The sequence below is a fragment of the Nasonia vitripennis genome, chromosome 5 (genome assembly GCF_009193385.2).
Source record: "Nasonia vitripennis strain AsymCx chromosome 5, Nvit_psr_1.1, whole genome shotgun sequence".
Classification (NCBI taxonomy): Eukaryota; Metazoa; Arthropoda; class Insecta; order Hymenoptera; family Pteromalidae; genus Nasonia; species Nasonia vitripennis.
The window spans coordinates 20892803-20906295 of NC_045761.1; the positions used below are offsets into that span (position 1 = coordinate 20892803).

At 41.6% G+C, this 13493-nt stretch overlaps 1 protein-coding gene across 6 annotated transcripts in view; it reads left to right on the forward strand.

Moving 5' to 3' along the window:
* Positions 1–13493, forward strand: part of LOC100124125 (GTP-binding protein Di-Ras2) — an 87635-nt gene that overhangs the window by 1267 nt on the left and 72875 nt on the right. The window lies entirely within an intron of this gene.

Below are 13493 nucleotides of genomic sequence, written 5' to 3' on the forward strand. Positions count from 1 at the left end.
TCTCTCTCCCTCTCTCTCCCTCTCTCTCTCTGCGTTTCGCGTGTTTGCCGTTTTACGCTCTAATAGTCCCTTGGCTTGGCCTTCTTTTGTGTCGATTTCCCTATGAATCCGCGGTTATTTGGTCGCAAGGACGCTCGAAAGAGCTAATGAGGATTTTTATTATGATACTGTACTCTGTAGCGACGAAAGGTTTAATATTATAGTCGCGTTGATCAAGACAAAGGTGATCGGGATTTTTCTCACTCGCGAAGCGTCGGATATTTTGCAGTCGTTTCTAATTAGGCCGGTTTAATTTCAAAATCAAGGGCACAAGGATTCGAAGAATTAAAATTGATGGGGTTTTTCGAAAGACGTTGAAAATTTCTATGCGGGCGAAGCGTATTCGTTTTAGGATTCAGCCTCACTTTATGAAACGCTCTGATGACATTGCGTTAAGACGTTTACCTTTAATCAGGTTGAGAAGAGCCCGTTGGTAATGATTTTTTCATGCTACTACTCGTCGCGCGAAAAACAATTCTCGCGCGGCATTTTCTTTCCTAACGAGGACAAATATTAGAGAGAGAGCGAGTTTTCAATTAAAACGGAACGAGAATAATACTCTTGATAATTCGCTTGTGTCAACAGGATGGTATTTTGTCGCGAGATTAGCATAATGAGCTGCTGCTTTTGTTTCATTAACGCGAATCTGCATATCATAAGACTGTTCCATGTATGCGCGTTTCGAATAATTCATTGAAGCTTTCTTCGATATTTTATAACGTATTTACAGGAAAGAAAAAAAATTGAATTTACCTCCAATCAATCGAAAGCCAAGAGCGTAGGTACGAGATTGCACGCACTGGACGGCGTAGACATGTGTCGTGTCCGAACCTTGACTTTTCTGCTATTTGACCATGTGCTCGGGTCTCTGGAGAGGTGTAAAGGGAGAAGGGAATACAGGAGAGAAGTAACTCGCGTGTCCCACTTTTCGTATAGGCTCCAGTAGCTTTCCCGGAATATGGGTTGATTCTGATAATGTACCTTCCTGGTAGAAAATTAACGAGTGAAAACCGTTAAAAAGTTAAGTTTAGTTGGTCATTATTATCAAAATTGAATGTAAAAAAATAAAGCAAAATGTTGCTAATATTTTAGTGATGTGTGTCTATTATACCTACACAGTATTATTTTTAAGTTAAAAATTGTTTTTTCCTTTTTTTCTCGCATTAAAACGTTTGATTGCAACATATTTTTCTATAATTTCTGGATTATAACAGCCATTTGACAAATTTCAAGCAAATGTTCTGTTTTATCTTGAGTTAATGTGTATATCTATGCATTTATAATGTTTAAACTCTTATTTATTTAAATTGTTAACCACAACTTAGCTAAGTGGCCCAAAACTTAGCTTATTAACCGTTAACGTTTCTACCAGGGCTACCGATTTTCAATGAAAAAAAAAATTTAACGATTCGTTTCTTTGACAACTTTGTACTTCTTTTTTTTTTTTGCAAAGTGCAAAAAACCCTTTGTAAAACTTTTTAACAATGTTAAGCTTCATTTCCGCGTAGAAGCTTTAAAACAACATCTCTTCGTCTATACCGAACCCGATCGTTATTTCAAAATCGAATGTCTGAAAATACGATAGTCTCCTAAAGCACAAAGTACACGTACATAAAAGCAGCATCCACCCCTTCAGCTCGTCGTAAGTGTAATCTCGATAATCGACCTCGGAAAACAAAGGCAGAAGTAGCGGAGATAAAAAGAAGCCGAAGAAAAAAAAATAAAAACACTCGTCTCGACAGCTTTAAGGAGACCGGAGCTGCGCGAGAAGACTGATGCGCGCGCGCGCCATCCAATACGTGGATTAAAGTTACGGCCTTAATAAAATATTGGAAGGAGCGCCGGAAACTCGATAAGAAACACGGATAATAATTTATGGACCGTGTGTACTACTACTACCGGTGTATACAGTCGCTCGGATATATAGCGACACGTTCATAGCTTTCGTCAAGGGGGGGCCGAACGCCCCGCTCGTTAATCGTAATTTATATAATACGCCCGGGTCGTGCGTGCGATGAAGAAGCAATTCGGCGATTGTTTCTATACTCGATTGTTACGCCTTTTTTTTTACTGTCCTCTGCTCAAGCTGGCGTCTGACCTAACGTAGGCTTTTTCTACTCGTGTATATGAAGAAGCCATCGCGATGATACGGGTTATTGGGTTGCAAAGGCTCCGTCATTACGTCGTTGCTTATTCGAGAGGTATAAGCCGTAATACTGGCGAACGTTTATTCTCATTTACCGTTACATCGTTTCGATGTGCTCTATTTTTAGAGGGATGTATACGCATTACATCCTCAACCTTACCTGTCCCCTCTCAGAAATAGAAATGCATTGTTCGGCTCAAGTTGTAATTGTTTCTGCCTCTTTATAGCCTTTTGTGTTCTAAAAATAAAGGCCGCATGACGTGGACAATTTTCGATATCGGAAATTACGAAAGCACAGCTAGAGAGAGAGAGAGAGAGAGAGAGAGAGAGAGAGAGAGAGAGAGAGAGAGAGAGCCTGTGTATAAGAAGCGATGACATAAATGAAGTATAAAAATTAGTTGTATCGATTGGGAAATTGGCGTTCTATATTTGATACAATAGGATTCACGAGAGTTTCATATATTTTACGTTCTATATACAATTGTGCAGTGCAAAACATTTATAGTATACACAATTACACTCATTACATCGGGTAATTATCTTTTCTTAACACGTGCATGAAAGAGACCCGTTTCTATGCCTCTAAAGTGAATATCAAGCTGGTCATTTCGAGCGTGCGGGAGGGAATCATTCCCTCCCGCTACTCATAAGCACTCAAAAACACTCAAAAATAATCAAATTTTTGAAAATTTTTGAAAAATATTGATATTTTTTGAAAGAGAGTGGTTTACGACTCAAAATGCGCAACGTACCATTCACGCTATATGCATGAAAACGGGTCTTTACAGGCACTTGTCAAAAAAAGTACAATGTGCAACAAGGGGGGGAGGGCAATTTCTACCTCGGGTGAAATTTGAGCTATATATATACTATTTCTCTTTCGCACAGAAAACCTCTAGTACGTACACTCAGCGTCATCAAATTATTTTACGACACGTCATTACCAGCAAACACAAAGCTCCGCGTACTAATAAAAAGTAAATCGTCAGGCTGATTGACTTTAACGACAAAATAAAGTAGCATACTAAATGCGCTTGCTTACACCACCATTTTGTGCGCCTTATTCCAGAGACGCAATTTGTAATTAAAAAATAAATACAACGAAGTTTAGCGGAACAATTCCTACACTCGAAATCCCCCTCCACACTCTGGCAAAAACCTCTCGAGCGAAAAAGGATCGAGTCCATTTGAATCCTCCGCCGCACGAGAGGAAATCCTCCACTCCGGCAAAGAGAAAATCCAACACGCTTGCATACGCTCCATAATCCACGTTATATATACCTCGTCTCGCTCGCTTCCAGTCGACCAAAAAAAGGCTATATTTTTCAGCAGAGCCGCGTGCGCGATAATGCATTTATGAATATACCGACGGTAAAAATATCCGGCGACAATTTTCCTCGCCATAGCGATGCACTCACGCGCAGCCGTTAAATTTTCGCTGCAGCGCCGGTTCAACGCTCCTGTAAGTACGGACTGGAAAAAATGAGGCGAGAAATAAGGACGAGGGAAATGAAGCATTTCCTCTCTTCCACAGCGCTAGCGCGGCTTATAATAAAGTACCGACGACGACGACTGGCGCAATATGGATGCGCGGAATTTATTGCGCAACGTGTCCCGGTACTACTGACGTGTGTATACGAGGGAGAGAGAGGGAGAGGCGATTCGACAGCTTCCTAGTTTCCTTCGCATGCATACACGGGCACGAGGAGTTATCGGGAGTGCAGCTGTTGAAGCTGTAAAATATCGCTTAGTTCACGGGCGAGAGGGACGTTTGCGAGGATATTACAGACGCGGAGATACGTAGTATAGTGTCGCTGCTGCTGCTACTGCTACTGCTGCGGAATGTTATCCCTCTGTTGCTGGCACGCGCGAGATGAGTCGGGATTTAACGATTGTTATTATCGATTTCATTTGGAGAGAGGGAAGGGTTGGAAAATTTTCAATTTTAGTCGGGAGATTTTTCATTTTTCGCGCGCGGAGACTAGGGGCGTTACTTGGGTAGTGTACGGATCGAGATTTTTACACGGCGATTGCGTTTGTAGGAAAATGTTGACTTTTGTGCAAGCGGTGAAAACTCTTTCTAAACAACGCACGATTTGCGTACGGTAAATACAAATATTAGAATTTCGAAATATGAAAGGTGTGCCGAGCGAGAAATGATCAACTGAGATAAATAAAATTCGGCTAAATAAACTCGGTCGCAAATGAACTGAAATCGCCATATTCATTAGTTACTGTATACATTGAATATTTAGCTCTCGAAATTTGCGGTTTTATTCAACGTAACCTCTTTTTCACACAGCAGCTAATTAACTTCGTTATAAAAAAATACTTAAACGCGATCGAAGCCGTATACATCCAAATCGATCACTATTATATGCAAATGTCACACCCGACGTATCATCCCTTCGCTCGATAAGTTGTCGCTCCTGCGCGCGATATTGCTCATTCGATTTCACGCAAGGAGGGTCTAAGGGTTTAATCAATCGCAGATTACTTCCTGTGTCTTATGAGCGAGCGAGCGACGCACGTTACACAATCAAACTAATTGATCAGGAGATATCTCGGAAATTCTGTAATCCGACTAACCGAACGATCGATATTTCCGTAATGAACAGCCACCCTCACCTATACACACTCACACATACTGATGGACGCGCGAGTAAACAAAATTTATGAAGTTTTTCGATGCATTCCATTCGCAGTGTTCGCAGTTGCAGTTGCAACACTATTTTTCGAGCCGCGAATTCAAAACCGCATCAGATTCGCGAGATGCAATATTAGTCGCGCAGGCGCGCGTCCCTCCGACTACTGAGTTGTGGCATTGCACTGCCGGCACATTCCGGCAGTCGGAACGCGATCGGAATCCTCGCGCGGAATTTTCAATCTACCCGTCGCGATGAAATGAGGCGAATTAATACCGGGGTGTCTGCCCCCCTCTCTGCTAGTACGTCTGTGTTCTATTTGCGTACGCGCGTGTCTTATTTCGGAGGAAATTATTTTCTAATCTTCTATATGTACATTTTAATTACAGCCGCGTCAACTCTTTTACCAACGCAGGTATGCAATCGATAAAAGCAAGCGTTCCGTAATCACCCTTTGTTTTCCCTCCGTCCACCCACGAAAAAAAAACAAGAGTTAACCGTAAAATTAACATTTCACACACAGGAGCTCGTTATTAAAATTTAAATAATTACACACACACACACACTCTCGTTCCATTCACGCCCGAGAGAGCAGCGCAATCTATTCGTAATAAACATCGCCGGGGTAGAGGCACCAATGACAATCTTCTTCTATATTCGAAGAGATAAGCCGATGTGTATGTATACGTGTATGTGTGTGCATAGGCGGCACGAGGGGGTTTTACTTTACAAACGCCTATTTGTCGTCGCTGCGAGAGCGATCGCATCTATGCGGGGCGCGAGCGTAAGACTATTAATAAAAAAAAAGTCGCTGAGTTGATCCATATCTCCGCGCGCGAGAGCGCTGGGTAAATATAGAGGAGGTGGGGTGCGCGTAGAGTCTAAATAGTCGCTGCCGAGTGACAAGCCGTCGATAAAGGAGAAATAAGAGTATTATATAGGAATAGCGGTGGGGAGGTTGCAAGGGAAATGCACATTTTTTGGAGTTTTTTTTATTACTGAACTTAATGCAACGAAATAATTTACTTAACAAAACACTCCAACATCTACAATAATTAGCAACAGTGTAGCAGGGTGTACCAGTTGTTACATAATTAAACGGTAAATAAAAGCTCTTGTCTGCAGCGCGTCTGACTAAACTCGCTCTGTTTCCACTCGCCCGTTTCTGTATGTAAAGCATGTTACATTATCTCGCAAACTTTGACGGCGTGCTCCGTTGTACTCGACTTTATACGGGCATAATTCACCTCGCGTGTGCTTCTCGAGGCTTTGCAAAAACACTGCATTCGTTATCTTTCAAGAAAATCTATTTTTTTTATTCTGAAAAAAAAAACACTTCCCTATCCTTTTCGTAAAAGTAGACTTGAGAAAAGCTCTTAATCGACGCGAATATATCTTCGAAAGCCAACACAATGAAATCTCTAGCCCTAATCGGACGCGTTCCGCTGCAAAAGCAATGCATCAAGCCGCAGACTTAATGAAAAGTCGTAAATCGGCACTCAACGACTGACGTGTTTATAATTACACGCCAAAAGGCCGAATGAAAGAAGAAAGGTTAATACGACGGGTAAAACCCAGTGAAGCTGCTTCCTTCCTTCCAGGCGGCTCATTATGCGTTAACTTCTGCGAATTGCTTCCGGTGCGTGCACGACCTGTTATTGCTCGGCCAATTTTTTCCCTCCCTTATTTCCCGGAAAAACGCCGTGAATATATTCCTCGGAATTTTCATTAAAAGCCTTCACGATATCATATCAATTCCACGCATCCGTCACTTTCCAGATTTGCAATTTTCGCTCTCGTCGATTTCCCTCTTCCAACACACATACAGCCCCCGTCTGATTCTCCCTTCCACACACGTACGCAGTTTTTCTCCGTCGATCGGTTTATCCATCTCCTGTATATTTCTCTCTGTCCTTCCTCGAGACAACGTCCCTTCGTCTGCCGCATGGATTTGGTGCAGCTACGTGAGGCTGTTTCTTAATTGCGACGAATTTAATATTGCACGTTTCTCTCTCTCGCTCCAGGCATCTCTATAGCTCTTTATTTCGTCCGGCTTTTATCGCACAATGCGTCACGCTGTGCGGAGCCGATCTCGGCAGTTCGATCTTCCTGGAAGAAAAAAATTCTAATCGACTTTGTCGGTGAGATGAATGTCTGTTACGCGCATAGTCCCGTCGCTGACTGAATTACACGGCGGCTTTTTCTCTTTCTCTCTCTCTCTCTCTATCTCTCTCTCTCTCTCTCTCTCTCTCTCTCTCTCTCTATCTCGCGACGCGCTTACGTAAAGGAAATTAAATTGAATCGTTCGATGAATATTTATGGTCGATCGGAGAACGTTTTTTGTTTCTGATTAAAAAGAGCGAAATTCGATTCTTCTCTTTGGCGCACGCGCTTGGTTTAAAAAACTAATGTATAATGAATACACACCAGCGAAGTAATCTAGTCTGGATAGCAAGAAAATTCCATCGGTTACGATTGTGAGCACTTTTTTCTTCGGGACGAAGTTGAACTTGAGAACTGAACGGGGGGAAAGTCGGACCGAAGATTCTCGCCAAGTTTTAATGAAATTTTTAAGTAGCAAAAGTGCTACACGAAGCTTCGTTCTAATTATATGGGAAATAAGGCATTCTAAGCAATGTGGAGTGCGTTCTTTACTAACGTTTTCACTACGCAGAATGTATGCGTAAACGTTCGCACAATGGTGGATTAAACTTGTAGAATCGAAAGTTTCTTAGCCGATCCTTAGTGCAGACAATCGAAAAAAAATTATAGAACACTATGAGCTTTAATTCGCTAAGCAGTTCCAGAAACTTTATGGTCCGGCAGAAGTACACGAGAGAAGCCGTGTATGCATAGTTCGTCCGCGCGAAAATTACGACATCAATCACGCTTAGCCCATGGAAACTGCGCTTATACACACATCTCCGAAAAAAGAGCTGAAAGTTCTCCAGCGCATCTCCGTAAGAAACGCCGACTCAGCGGCCTATATGTATAAAAAGCTCCACCGGGAGAAAAAAGTGAGAGAGACGAATAAATCTTGATATCCATTTCCCTGTTAAGTAGGTTAAGATGGTTTTATCGAAAGTCCACTTTTTCTGAAACGCCCTGAAAATTTCAAATGCGTGGCTGATGATACTCGCGCGTCGGAGAACTGGCGCTATTCCAGTTTTACGAACTTTTCGGTGGATGATTGGCTTTGAATATTTTGTGGAGCTTCCTTGCTAACATAATGTTCACATTATTTTTCCTTCAAGAAATTTAAAAGCGCGTAGAGCTTTGAAAGCCAAGTGAAATTAGCTTCCAAGGAAGACTAAACCGCATCTTAATAGTAAATAAACACTCGAGAATCTGCAGCCGCATCCTGTTACTCCTTTTTTTTATGTTTATTCTAGCTGTTTGGCGAAAGTGCTGCAATGTCGTTACTGCGGTAATTACCCATTTCCCTTTCGCGGAACGTTTACAGCAATCAAGCACTTTTTATACGAAATCCTCAGTTTACCTCATCCACCTCTCGCTCTTATAAACACGTAGCTTGCGAATAACTTAGTGCAACACTTGTGATATCGAGTGATGCATTGCGCGAACGTTTTTATTGCCGTCGGTAATGAGGCGTTGTGGAAACGATGTGTACGTTCTTAATGCATAAAATTAAAGTACAGTGTTGTGAAAGGCTGGATTAAAAGCAGTATTAAGAATATGATTTAGAAGCCAATGCGAAAACTTAACAAGAAGATCATGTTCAAAATTAACGATTTACAAGAAAATGATGCGAATATCTAGCAATTTATTATCATGAGTGGCTCGAGCATGCCCAACAAAGGACAGTTTTGGCATAGGTGACATACCGCTACATATGTACTGCAGTAAGATGATTTTAACGAGGGAGATAGAAAAGTACCTATGCGCCACCTATCGCCGCTTACCAGAAACTAGAAAGCCGAAAAGTTCAAACGGTAAAGGAAAAGCCAGTCCAAAACTATAACTCGATGGATCTTTTTTCTTCGCGCAATATCTTCATCTCTGGAATCAATTTCCTCCTGTTAATCAAATAAAACGTACAATCTTGACTACAACATTCTACTGCGTCATCGCTTTTCCGAATAAGCTTCCTCTCCCTTTCATCATGCAGCGCGCGCAAATCACGCATCGAAAATTGAAGCGTAATACAATCGAGCAAGCCAATTAACACAGCCGACACCTGCTAAAAACACAGTCCAAGATTTATACCAACGACTGATTGCCGAGCAATTTGGTTTATTAACTTATCCAAAGCCCCTATAGCTCCGACCCTCAACCGACAACAAAAAGAAAACAGCCATCTGACACGCGACGCGATCAACCACTTCTTCGCGTGACTTCCGGCTCTTCGAGCAACACGACGTAGGTATACCTCTCTCTGTATATACCACTTCAACTTTTTCGGATCTTCTCGACGAAGGTCAGTGCACGCTTTGGGCGAAGAGAAGAAAAAAATCAGCACCGCGCGCGCAATGCTCGACGTGAGAGAGCGTCATTGAACCTATACGTATGTGGGAGTGGGAGTATACGGGTGGAGAATTGTTTTTTCTGTTATGGGTTTTGAGAATTAATAAGAGGTTTTTTATTTTACTTGTAAATTACAATACGATTATTATTAAACTTTTGGATTTTGTTTCGCATTATACGCTCGATATAAAGTATTCAAATGACTGCATAAATGCATGCTCGCGTTCTCCGGTATATAACATTCCGCAAAAGAACATTATTTAAATTGAATTAAACGTGCGCTGCAATTGATACGCATGAACAATGAAGCTTTACAGTATGCTTAATCCGCTCGCAAAACAATCCAGAAATACGAGTGCGCTTTATCCGAGACGAAATTGAACGCATTTATTTTCAAACGTTATATTGTTAATATCAGGATGAATTTAAAAAATCAATCGTAGTAGGATCCCTAATAAAAAATAGTGAATTTTGAAAATGGTAACCAACTTTTGAACTCGATTTGTATTGTATTATAGACAAAATTTAATTTTAAGAGATGATGATGATCAGACTTGCACAAAATAGAATCAGCCATCGTATTTCAAGAATAAAAAATCCACTGCCGCTATAGAACACACAAACTCTCCGATAGTTCTCGACGTATCCCCGTTTCGTGCTGGCCTTATCAGACAAGCAACTTTCGCTTCCGTTTGCAGAAGCCGACGATCGAGTGTCTCGCGCAAATATTGAATGGACCGTTCGGCCCCTGCGCTTTTTGTATACAAGCGAAGCGACGACGTCTATCTTCAGCCGGAAATTGCAGCCGCAAATTCGCGCTACTTTGTACACCGGTTACGTTAAAGGCCGACGTGTATATGCGCACTCGAATCGATCGATAGCTGGATATGATTATTTTAAAGGTGACAGATTTTTTTATATTACTGTTGCGTTGACGTATTTTGCAATGACGAGTGAAATTGAAAGACGAATGAGCAGTTTATTAAGTCTAAAAATGGTTTGATTGATATACTCGAGATTCTATTTGAAAAACATGCAGTCACGCTTTACAGAATCGTAGGGTCGATCGATTTGATTTTGACGGCAACGCAATCGTTCGAAATATTTCACTGCCTCTTTCATTTTTATTCGAAGCATTATTCGAACACATTTGCTCAATCGTGTCAATGAATAAATGCATCGAGCAATAAATTCTCGTTTGAATATATGCATTTAAAAAAAAATCCGAATTAATAAAACGAAATATTACGCGCACGTGAATATAAAACCCTAGAGCCTATACGAAGTGGTCACTTTTTTCCGACGGTTAATATAGGCAACTCGAAGGTTTTGCTCCTCCGCGCCGTCCAGCTATTGAAGTGAAGATCTCTCCCTCGTCTTTGGAGAGCCGGGGAATCTCCTTAAGGGGCCAAAGGATAATGTACGACGCGCCGGCACGTGTGTGTAGAGCGAAATGACCGAGTCCTGGAGATATATGTATATGCGCCGCTTTCGGGAACTTAAAGGAGCTTGCGATGCTTCAGTAATTCACAATTTTGTAAATGCAATTTCTTTGTCGGGAAATCCCGTAACGACGGGCGATGAAATAAATATTGCTTACCGTGATTCGAGCGAACTGGAAAGAGTATATGTAGAGGATTGTATTCGATGATAACTTTGTCATATTCTTCCCTATGTTCCTTGCAGTCTACAAATATACTGTCTGTGTCATGCTTCGTGGTAGTTTCATCAAATAGAAGATATAATATCGAAGGATCAATTATTAGGCGATCACGAGATCGACCTTCGTTTTATTAACGGGATGTATGTAATAACTAGAGAGATGGCCCGATATCCGGTGATATATTTCCCGATGTGGATGTTTTAGGATGATGCGTATAGATAAAATTATATTGGCCGAACGGCCAGAAGTTATAGCGACGTAAGTAAGATCGTCCGAAAACTTTTTTTCCTTTTTACTTATGCACCCACGAACGAATTAGACAGATACACTGCATCACTTTACAGGCACATGCTCCACACCCTGACAGACCACTTTTACGCCTTTCCGATTTCCACGTCAAAAGGAATCGGAGTCTCCGTCATGTAATATTTCAGCCTCTCCTCGCTATATTTACTTCTCCGTTCTTTTCGCTTGAATCAATAAAAGGAACGCGCGATTTCGAAGAAACTCGAGAGAGATGCGCCCTGTCTCGACAAAGTCCTGCAACCTTCTCTTTTGTTAATCAATAGAGGGAAGTTTAAAATTAGTCTTCATAGTTTCCCAAATTATTTCCAAGACTAAACGCATCGTCGTCAACTACTAACCATCTCATTTGATTTCCATGTAAGTACACTCGCGGATGAGCGATGGTCGCCGAAATCCATTGAAACGACTTAATAGGATTTAATAAATTTCTTCTGCGCAGAAAATACAGCGGCATTATGGAGCCACGTGAAAGGCTCACGTTTACATGTTGGCTTACACAACAACGCAGCAAGCTCTCGGCGTGATTAATCGAAGGAGAGAGAGAGAGAGAGAGAGAGAGAGAGAGAGAGAGAGAGAGAGAGAGAGAGAGCGTGTCCCGCGGCGGTCGGGAATAAATTGTTTCTGCTCCGAAAGCGATAGCATCCTCCACGTATATTTTTGATGGACCTCTTACATTTTTAACGCTCGGAGCTTTGTTTATCGTGCCTTCGGTTATTCATGTACGCTGTTTTGACGGATATGCTCTGTGATTTTGAAGAAGGACTTTCATCGATTGCTGAACTACGCGATTTTCTCTTCGTAATCTCTTGTGGCAATCAGTGGGTAGTTAAGAAACTCGGATAAAAATTTCGGTATTGGTCACTCGGATTTAGGCTTTTGTTTTTGCCTTTTATAGAATACATCTTAAAAATAAAAATCATGTCAAGCAATCAACATCCCAATACCCCGAAGCTGATTCGATAAGCCAAAGTCCTCGTGGTGAAACATCCTTTACAAGTGCGCAGTGCGAAAGCTAAGTAAGGTCTTCATCATCCCCTGCGCATCGTAGTAACCTTAGGCTGTGCAACAGAAGGTATAACAGCAGTCGGGAATTGATTGGTGACGCTCATTAAATCTAGCCGGCACTTACGCCAGGGAAATTACATTGTGATCCGCGGAAGCGCGGCAACTTCGTTAAGGAGCCTTCGAAGAGCGATTCGATCGTAGCAGCAGCGGCACAGCCTTTTTTGGATTGACCTTGCGCGCAAAGACGTCGTGACTGAAATTGACTGAATATGTATAGTAAAGTACAAGGGAGGAATAAGATTATGCCGAGGATTTGCAAACTGTATCGAGGCTTTTATTCACCTTGAGAGAGGAGAACAGGACGTGTTGTTTTAGGACTGGTTAACATTACTACGGATCGAATTGACGTGTATAGGGCCGTGTTGACGTAGCGCCTATATCTGAATTCGCGATAAAAATATTTTTCCGGCCGCTTGTTCGGTAATGGAAAGAATGTGTGTAACGGTACTGCTTGTGTAATAAAAGAGAAATATATACAAGGGCGAAAGTGAGAAAGTTCCGTGTATATACGGTGGGGGTCACATATTACCGGAAGAGACATGGGGGGTAATTTAATTCCTTTCGTGAATAAGAAGCTGATTCTCATATTTCCGTGAGGAACGTGTGAGAAAGAGAGAGAGAGAAAGAGAGAGAGAGAGAGAGAGAGAGAGAGAGAGAGAGAGAGAGAGAGAGAGAGAGAACTTGGAGAGTTGTAAGCCTACTTGAACACTATTGTATGTGATGATTCGAGTTGTAGGGGACGAGAATATAAATGTAGAGATAGAGTGTTGTACATGACTGCGATAGAAAGTAATTCGGGACTCGCAGTAACGCATGATAATGAGGAAAGGGAAATCTCAATCGTTGGCGGAAATAAACAAAGTATTGTAAAACCTAATTGTACATTTTTCGGCAATAAGATATAAGTTTCGAACGTAAACATTGACAGTCATATCTTTTGTTATTTTATTCGCAATATTTTTGTGTAAAAAGTATTTACGCCGGTAGATCGAGCTTATACGTTCACGTTATCTGCGAAATCGCTGGGTGAATTCAAAAACTGGCAAAAACCACGCAAATAGCGCCAAGTTTGCGTATTTTCTTTTCTCTCTTGATTTATTGTCTTTATTCTGCAATGGGTGAGATTCGTATGGCATACAGCGCG